The 9,305-nt window shown below is 37.7% G+C and overlaps 3 non-coding genes across 3 annotated transcripts; all 3 read left to right on the forward strand.

Moving 5' to 3' along the window:
• The first annotated feature begins 318 nt into the window (after window positions 1-318).
• On the forward strand, window positions 319-401 carry trnal-cag (transfer RNA leucine (anticodon CAG)). The gene has a single exon. It is a non-coding gene; the product is annotated as a tRNA-Leu (tRNA).
• Window positions 402-5,494: 5,093 nt separating this feature from the next.
• On the forward strand, window positions 5,495-5,577 carry trnal-cag (transfer RNA leucine (anticodon CAG)). The gene has a single exon. It is a non-coding gene; the product is annotated as a tRNA-Leu (tRNA).
• Window positions 5,578-9,000: 3,423 nt separating this feature from the next.
• trnal-cag (transfer RNA leucine (anticodon CAG)) lies at window positions 9,001-9,083 on the forward strand. Its single transcript has one exon. It is a non-coding gene; the product is annotated as a tRNA-Leu (tRNA).
• Window positions 9,084-9,305: the final 222 nt, after the last annotated feature.

Genomic DNA, 9,305 nt, shown 5'->3' on the forward strand with positions numbered 1-9,305 from the left:
TTCTTAGGCAGAACAATTTCTGGTCCTATTCATTCTTTTAATACAATTCCTAGCAGTAATTCTGCTTGATAAATACAGGCACAGAACTCAAATCCAGGTCTATCAAGCTGTGAAGCAGCATCACTGATTGGTAATCAATTAGTATTATGCATTTAAATAAAAAATTATAATAATTGTTACTACATTTGAACATCAGATTTAATTATTCTTACTGTCATGCTGACAGTTTAGTGTTAATTAGAGAATAAATTAGGAATTCTGTTTAGTGCTTCGCAAAATTAATTTGGCTGATGGCTTTTTAAACGACGGTGTATCCTGGTCAGGATGGCCGAGCGGTCTAAGGCGCTGCGTTCAGGTCGCAGTCTCCTCTGGAGACGTGGGTTCGAATCCCACTCCTGACAGGTTTTGTCATGCAATTTAACGTCTAACATCCTACCAAAGTAACCAATACCAACCTGAAAATACGCAAGTGTCGTATAAGTTAATAAATAAATATAACACTCCGTCACACAAGGAGAATTGAAGAGAAACACGGAAGGCAATGGTCAAGTTAATTTCATAAATCCAGAAGATCACAAGCGGCTGAAGTAATCGCCGTTATATTCAATTAGACAATCGTTACCGGAGTGTTATACTTGTGTTTACTTGATTGAATTCTGCGTTGACCCAACACTCTGGTCAGGTTTGGTGGTGTAAGTGTTACGAAGATATTGGTCTCACATTTTCTTCAGGTTTACAAACTTCGTGCTTGTGTCTGTTTGTGTGGTGTGTGTTTAAACTTAATAGGACTTATGATCAAGAATGCCGAGCCAGCAGGACGCAAGGCGAAAATTCAAAGCGATTGAATAATATGGGTGTGGATTATGGTAAATTGATTTCTTACACTATTATACTACAAAATAAGGAATAAATTACACTAACAAACAAGAAAAGCTCAAAACGTAAAGCTTGTCATCGATTGACTAATAGCTGAGATGTTACAAATACAGTATCCAGATGTCCAGGTGGTTTTACAGGAGATTCTGTACAAAGAATCTTTTGTATCTTCTGCATGCAAACTGTATCCTGCGTATGTCGAACAGTTCACTGCTATGTAGGTCCGCTTTTTTAATATCAGGCCCTCTGATGACGCATATGGGTTTAAGAAAGTAATTGTAAATAATCTGCAAACGCGAACGCTGTCATTAGTCATCTTAAATAAAATGACCGTATTCTGTATTGTCTCGCATGGTAAATAAATAAGACTCCATCTGTCAAAGCTGAAGAAGCATCTGTTTCATTACTTTCTAGGATGACTTCATTGATTTTACTTTTCATTTTCATTTTTTTAACATTTCACTTATTAGTCAGATACATTTTGCATAATTTAAATAAGCAACGTAACGGAGATTCTTACAAATTTCATAAAAATCGTTGAAATTGTTCTAAAGATGCATTCTAATAGGCTTGATAATCGGCGGTGCGTCCTAAATCTAAGAACATCATAACATTTTATGATAGATCGTTAATTTCAGAGAATTCCTCAACCTAAAACCTTCGTAATCTGTAGATAACCAAACCGCTCGTTAAACGCCAAGTGCTTCTTGAAAGGGATGCCTCTTTGTGGCTATGAAAATATATTGTCCCGACAGATCGCAGGACATTTACAATGCTAAGATTTACAATCAAAATTATATTATTTCTGTGACGAAAAGCACTCATGCATTTGTAGGATTATATTTGATGCACTAAATGGTTGAATTAATTTAAATAATTGAAACTGTTAATTACACTTATTTGTGTAATTGATTATGTGCCCGTTCTTTAAAGGTTTTACAAATTCTGGGTTCTAATGTTTACAGTATTACTTTGACGGAGACGTTTTCTGTTGCAATTGGTTATGGGGAGAAGTAGGAATGAAGAAAAGGGAAGGACGGGGCATGGAGGTTACGTTTGGACTGAGATAGTCCGGCTGCAATAAAGAAAACCTACCATGAAGAATATTACCTGAATTCCGTGCCTGTGTTTCTGACCAGCACCTCAACACGTTACTTAAATGAATGTAATAAGATACAATTGTTTTAAAGTGTAGTCTCTTGTAGCCCCACCACACATACAGGTTGTCAGCACGGAACTCACAAGTGACTTTGACGTCCCTAACTATAAAGCGGCTGTGGAGTTCACGCGACGAATTCATTTGAACCAATTTCGCGGTGTACCAAACAGCAACAAAGAGTAAATTTAGTGGTGGGCGGCTACTGGATGATAGCTTTGTGCAAATCTGTTGACACGTGTAACTAACCCTCACACAGCGGCCAAAGAGCATTCAACGAAACACGGCAGCAAACTCGCATCCCGATGGACAGCAAGGTACTGGACCTTACGTATAGCTGTAAGGAAATGCACCTCAGCTGTCTTCATAAACTGTCGGGTGACATTGATTTTCATCTCAGCCGCTGTGTATTCTACACAACATTGCAGTAAATGCTCGAGGACACCAGTGGAAATTAAGGGGAAGTACGTTGAGGACTGATTATATATTTTAGGTAAAATGCCTAGAGGGGGATGGACGGTCTTGTGGTCTGGAACCCCTGCAGATTTTATTTTATTCTCCAGCTGTCTGGAATTTTTTTTTTCTGTCCTCCCTGGCCATCGGACCTTACTTTTATTTTATGTTAATTAGTGTTCCCTCATTGTAATTCTTATTCATTTTGTCTATTTTCTCTTTCTTCATTATGTAAAGCACTTTGAGCTGCATTGTTTGTATGAAAATGTGCTATATAAATACATGTTGTTGTTGTTACGCAAAGAAAGAATTGTGGAAATCTGAAACAAACTATTGAGAAATTGAAGACGAAACCATAAAAATACCTGAATGAGATCATTGTTTTGCTGCAAAAGTCCTTTTAGAATCATGAACCCGTAAAACAAGTGTTCTTTCTGGCACTTTCATGTGGATCGTTCCTTTGGGAGCCAAAAATGATTTCCGTTCATTGTGCTGAATATTCATTCTGGTGCCTTTAGTTTTAAATGTGTGCAACTTGATCTATAAGATCAATAAAACCTTTTAAAAAATGTCTTGCGCCTATAGCACACTGGTTCTTCTTTTTCAAGTTGAAGAAATTTAGCCTGCCCAAAATAGCACAACAACAAATGATATAGCAATAAAATTAAAAAGGTTGAAAATTGACTAGCGTTTTCAGTAGTATAAGCCTTGGGCCTCGGGCTACCGGATTATTCCCCCCAAGACCCCCTAGCTCTCAGCAACGCTGAAATGGATAATGAACGTTAGGGTATGTTCATATTCATTTCCACACACTTATGGACACTATTATCTCGAAATGTATTGAGAACCATGAGCGAAAAAAAGATTTGTTTTGCGTCCTTCCAAACGCTAACAGTACTGCATCCAAGACAATAACTTGCCCCGAGTGAGACAAAATTCCTTAGCAAATAAATTCAGATATACAGTACATGGCTCGTATGTATTTGTAATATTGCTCTTAAAATACTGTTTTTAATGGCAGCTTATGGGTTTTTATTGAATTATGTTGTTCATCGGTTGCTTGACAAAGTATCATTTCATTCTGGGAAGGATTCTTTGCATATGAAATTGGTTCTTTGTGCTTTGAAAAACTTCCTAATGTAAAAAAACAGAAATCTTTGATGCATGGCATACTAGCAGGACACAAACAGATTAAGAAAACCCGAACTCACCCTCTTGTTAGTTTACAATTGGTGCTTTTATTTCACAAATCTGTTAACTTCTATTCATGGTTAATATGGAGCATGTCACAGATCTAAATAAATTTCTTTCTGAAATTTTCATGTGGAGGACTCTTTTTGAAATCAAAAATGGTCTCCATGATAGATAGATAGATAGATAGATAGATAGATAGATAGATAGATAGATAGATAGATAGATAGATAGATAGATAGATAGATAGATAGATACTTTATTAATCCCAAGGGGAAATTCCTATGGCATCTCTCTGAAGAACCACTCTGACCCCTTTATTTTTAAGAGTGGAAGATGATTCTTTATGTTCTTATAGAAACTGCAATAACCTGGCTACTACTTCAGCTGTGACAACAATATAATCCAAAGAGTTAACGAGTTCGTAAGATTCATGAATGGATTTCAGATATTTTGATGCCTTTCGTTCCGCTACCTTCCAGTTTTGTTGAGCTGTTTGTAAGTGTGGTGATGTTCTCCCTGTGCACACCGTTTCCACCAAGACTTGATTAAGACGTGGTTCGTCTTCGAACCATCACGTGTCCGAGCTAGCCCGCTTTTCTAAACTGATAGAATAGTAATTTTCTAACCTGCTAGTTCTGATTAGGGTCACTATATCCCAGGTGGCATAGGGCGTAAGGCAGGAATAAACTCTGGGCCATGCGCTAATCCATCTATAGCAAACATACGGAGGCAATTTAATATCACTAACCCACCTAACCTGCACGACTTTGGACTGTGAGAGTAAACCGGTGTACCCGAAGGAAATCCACGTAGACACGGGGAGAATGTATGGGAGCACCCGAGACACAAAACCCTGGTCTCCTCACGGCGAGGCAGGAACATTACAACTACACCACCGCTGATAGAGTAAGGTAAGCAGTAAAGATGAGCCCCTACTTGAAAACTGTCATATGCTTAATGAATGCTTAGATCATTCTATTAAATTAAGTAAAGATAAAGTTGCCAACCATGCATGCAGGGCGACGGGGGACTGCATTTTATATATGAAGAACATATGGAAGGCTGGAACCAAACATACGTTCTGCTTTTGAACAAACTGTAAACTGTCTAGACCTACTCACATGTGCCATCTGCAATCGACTTGCCTGTCGTGCAGGATTATGTCTTTTGTTGTTACAACTGTTACAGGGACAGGCTTGCTGTAGCGGAAGAAGTCCGACATCGTGGTTTGTTTGTTTTATCTTTTTTTTTTTTTCTTTAACCTGCTCGTCACTTCAGGGGTGGCTGTGCCTATTCCACCAGTGCTGAGAACAAGGAGAGATCTATTTGTTAAGAAAGGAAGGGGCATCGCAGCTATTCTGCATGATTTGTGTTCACGAGTGTTAATAGTGCTGTTGCATTTCCTGTCCCGTATATTCCTTATTACATCAAAGAAGCGATGATACACTTCCACTTCTTTCCTACCCTTCCAGGTCTTTTTCTTTTGATATCTTCAGGAGTTTAAAGTAAACCTTAGTATAGTGTACTTTTTTGAGAATACTTTTGCCTTTAGGGTTTTTAATGGGAGACTATTCAGAAATTGTTCCGACACTTCTTCACTTTCCGTTCTATAAATTCTCGTCACCTCACAAGCAGTTATATTTGATACATCTTTAAACATTACTAAGGCATGTTTAACATTGTAAAATGAAGATGATAAATAAAAACTGTATTCCATGATCCATAACCGTTTAGTACTTACATTCGTAATTCCTGATTTGAAAGATTTTTGATCATGGACAACCTTACCAAGAATTAGGATACTTCATCGTAGTTGTCAGGATGGCCGAGCGGTCTAAGGCGCTGCGTTCAGGTCGCAGTCTCCCCTGGAGGCGTGGGTTCGAATCCCACTTCTGACAAATGTGACCTTTTCAAATTGATTGCATTTGAAAGTTGAGGTTCGGTGTGTTTTGCGATAAATCCATTAATAAACGTTTACAGTAACACTGAATGACTCTGTCGTATGAAAGAAATAGAAATATTGAATAAGAACAGTCCAAAGGAAGCGTTGTACATTTGATATGCAGTGGTTTAGTAGGAATAGCAGAAACTCAAATGAATGTATCCATTAATTAGACAATATCGACAATAAGAAATCAAGCACACTTCCAATGGAAGTGTTGGTGATAATAGGAGAAATAATAGCACTGGGAGATGGCCAATTTGAACTTAAAGAAAACATTCAGACTCTGCAACAACAAAAAGTAGACCATCATTGGTAATGAATGGGACCACAAAGCGAGGGTTGAGAGATTGTGTACTGAGGCATAAGTACATACAACTGAACCAAGGCAATTTGTTTTATCGTTTTTTTTTTGCTTTACGAATATGTTTATTCCAATGAAGGTCTTTAGAAGCCAGAGCCTCCTGTGACATTACTGGGGACAAGGAGGGAATGAATCAGTTGATTAAAGTGTATGCAATCACCAGTTAATCATGGTTGACTTTTGAATGTGAAAGGAAAATGAAGTAGTTGACGAAAAGCTATAGGCCAGGGCCATCTTAACTCATGGGCATGCTGGGCAGTTGCCCGTGGGCCCCATAAGCATAGGGGCCCCATGCTAATATGTGACTTACTGAGTGGTTGTGTAGGTAGGGGCCCCAATGCACAGCAATGCTGTTAAGATAGCCCTGATATAGGCCAACCTTGGAGTGGCATCCAAACTAAACACGGCCAAGACCTCTCTATACTTAATGTTCATTGTGTTTGAAATTGTTTTTATAATGTATTATGTTCATGTCACTGGTCAAGTACAGTGTCAAGTTGTGACCTGGGAACTCTTATTTTAAACCAACAGTGAGCAACGTTGGTCCCAGAGGACCGCAGGCAAGCCCAATTTCTTATGAGATGTCAATAATTGCTTATGCTTTGTTTTAGGTGCCCTGCTTCTTATGGTTCTCTGTTAATATCTTATTTTAGAACAGTTGCATTCACTATTTCTATTGGTCCTTATCTATATATATAAAATCCCTATGTGCGTCCAGGTGTCCGTGTGTGGGTGTCTTCTGATGAAGTGCGCATGCGCGGGGCACGGTGCGCGCACGATATTACTGTCAGAGAAAGTTGCAGGCGTTTTACGGAAATACAAACCAGCATTACTGCGAGAGGAAATTAAAAGTACACAATACAGTGACGCATATTACAGCCACATACAAGCCAGTATTACTGTCAGAGGAGATTAAAAGCATATTACCGACGCGCACGCCTGTATTACCGCCAGAGAAAATTAATAATAAAGGTAATAAAGGTATATTATGGACGTACAAGCCAGCGGATGTACAAGATGGTATCCTTCAATAAGGGCGCGCACAGGCATCCTTCAATAAGGGCGCGCACAAAAAGGCAAGCCTCAAAAGGGCGACCTTAATTGGGTGCAGCGAATAAAGGCGCGCGTAAATAAAGATCTGCACCTTTGTTGCCCTTCACATATTCCAGAGTCATTTGAACTAAATTATCTACGAATGCCTTTAATCGCCGCGCTCAATTGATGTCGCCCTTTTGAAGCTCGCCTTTTTGTGCGCGCCCTTATTGAATAGAGCCGTACAAGACAGTATTACTGTCAGAGAAAATTAAAGACACACAATACATGGCGGCAGCCCACGACGAACGGTCAGCTCAGCAAGTAAACATCAACAAAAGAAAGGCTGAAAGATAGAAAAATACGACCAACAAAAAGAATGAGGTCAAAGTCCCTTGCCATTTAATATAGACTGTTTCTACTAATGTTTATGCACTACTGTTCTAGCGCCCGTTATTGTAACGGGCTAAATGACTAGTTGGCAATAAAATACAAACATCAAAGGAACTAACAGTTCACCATCTGACTTGTTTCCAATTACACCTATGTCTATTCATTGTGTGCAATCTGGTTTAATCTATTTTATTAATTTAATTTTTATTTTTCTGATGCTATATGCATCTAGAGTTCCTCTTGGGCTTAATCTAATCTAATCTAATATTTAGAAGGAAACTGAGAATTATTCATCCATTTTAGACTTCAATACATTTCGATGATAGCCTTGGAAAGGAAAAAAAAAATGTTATATAAGAATGACCTGACCTTGCAGTGTTACAGCACTAACAAGCCATGAGATGAAATAAAACATATTATTGGCAAAGACTGGGTCTTCATTAAGCAACAGGGATGCAAAAAAAAAAAAAAAACCGCAGCCCTCCAAGACTGATGTTGCTCACCCCTTTATAAGATGATTTTTTCTAACAATGTTTTGTATATTTACTACGCCATAAGGCAATGTGCATAAACATTAAGAGATACCTCGATATGAACTTAAAGTAAGTGCAGTTCATTTGTTAAAATATATGTAATTCATTACCAGATGTCTCAAAATATGTTCCTTTAGATTTAGGATACTGTATCTGCAATATACATTTTGAGATATTTCTTACACATTTCAAGATAGATATATAAAATATAGGCTATTTTAAAATAACCAGCCTCTTTCCAAAATATCTCAAATTGACTTTGCATGAATAATAACTTCCTACAAAATTTCTGATTCTTACAAAAGGACATCATGTTTATTTTAAGATATTCTGAAATATCTCAAAATGGGTAATGAGTTATTTTGAAATTTTAAATGCATTTCTTATCAATGAAAATGGATAGGATACTTTTCAGATACCTATAGAAAACATAATATCTTAAATTGAAATTTTGATATCTGAGTAAGATAACAAATCTTTTACTATAAGTTTTTCTTTTAAGGATTTTTAAAATGTATCTGAAGTATACTTTTAGATATTTGAAATGTACTTGAGGTTTATTTTAAGATATCATGAACTGAATTTAAAATATATCTAAAAATGTATATCTGAATCATGAGTCAACATGCAGATATTTGAAAGGCATTTTAAGATATCTGGATTACATTTCTAGATATCTTAAAATGACATTCGGACCATTCTAACGTCTGAAATGCATTTCAAGATATCTTAAAATAATTTTCTGATTATTTCAAGAATCTCAAATTCATTTTAGTATAAATTCCCAATTAATTTTAAAGGAAGTGATTTTAGATAGATAGATAGATAGATAGATAGATAGATAGATAGATAGATAGATAGATAGATAGATAGATAGCATTTCTGATATCTCTAAACCTCTAAACCAGTTTGTTTCTTTGTGCCGGTCCCAAGCCGGGATAAATGGGGAGGGTTACGTCAGGAAGGGCATCCGGTGTAAAATTTTGCCAAATCAATATGCGGACAATACAAATTTCCATACCAGATCATCGACAATTAGGAGAGTCTTGCCACTGTCGTCAGGATGGCCGAGCGGTCTAAGGCGCTGCGTTCAGGTCGCAGTCTCACCTGGAGGCGTGGGTTCGAATCCCACTCCTGACAAGTTTTGGTCTTTCCTTACACGCCGAAATAGCTGGTCTCAAAGACTTTCGACTGTTTGGTGCAGATGTCAGAGGGGGACACTTTTACATTTTTTTTGTGCACTGGGTGGTTCCATTAGGCACCCACTGTTGGGACTAGGGGGGGTGAGAAGTTAAAAGGCTATCTGTACTTATTAATGGTATTTGCTGTCCTGCAAGAGAATCACTGCTTTGAAGTCTGGCC

The sequence above is a fragment of the Erpetoichthys calabaricus genome, chromosome 2 (genome assembly GCF_900747795.2).
Source record: "Erpetoichthys calabaricus chromosome 2, fErpCal1.3, whole genome shotgun sequence".
NCBI classification, from domain to species: Eukaryota; Metazoa; Chordata; class Cladistia; order Polypteriformes; family Polypteridae; genus Erpetoichthys; species Erpetoichthys calabaricus.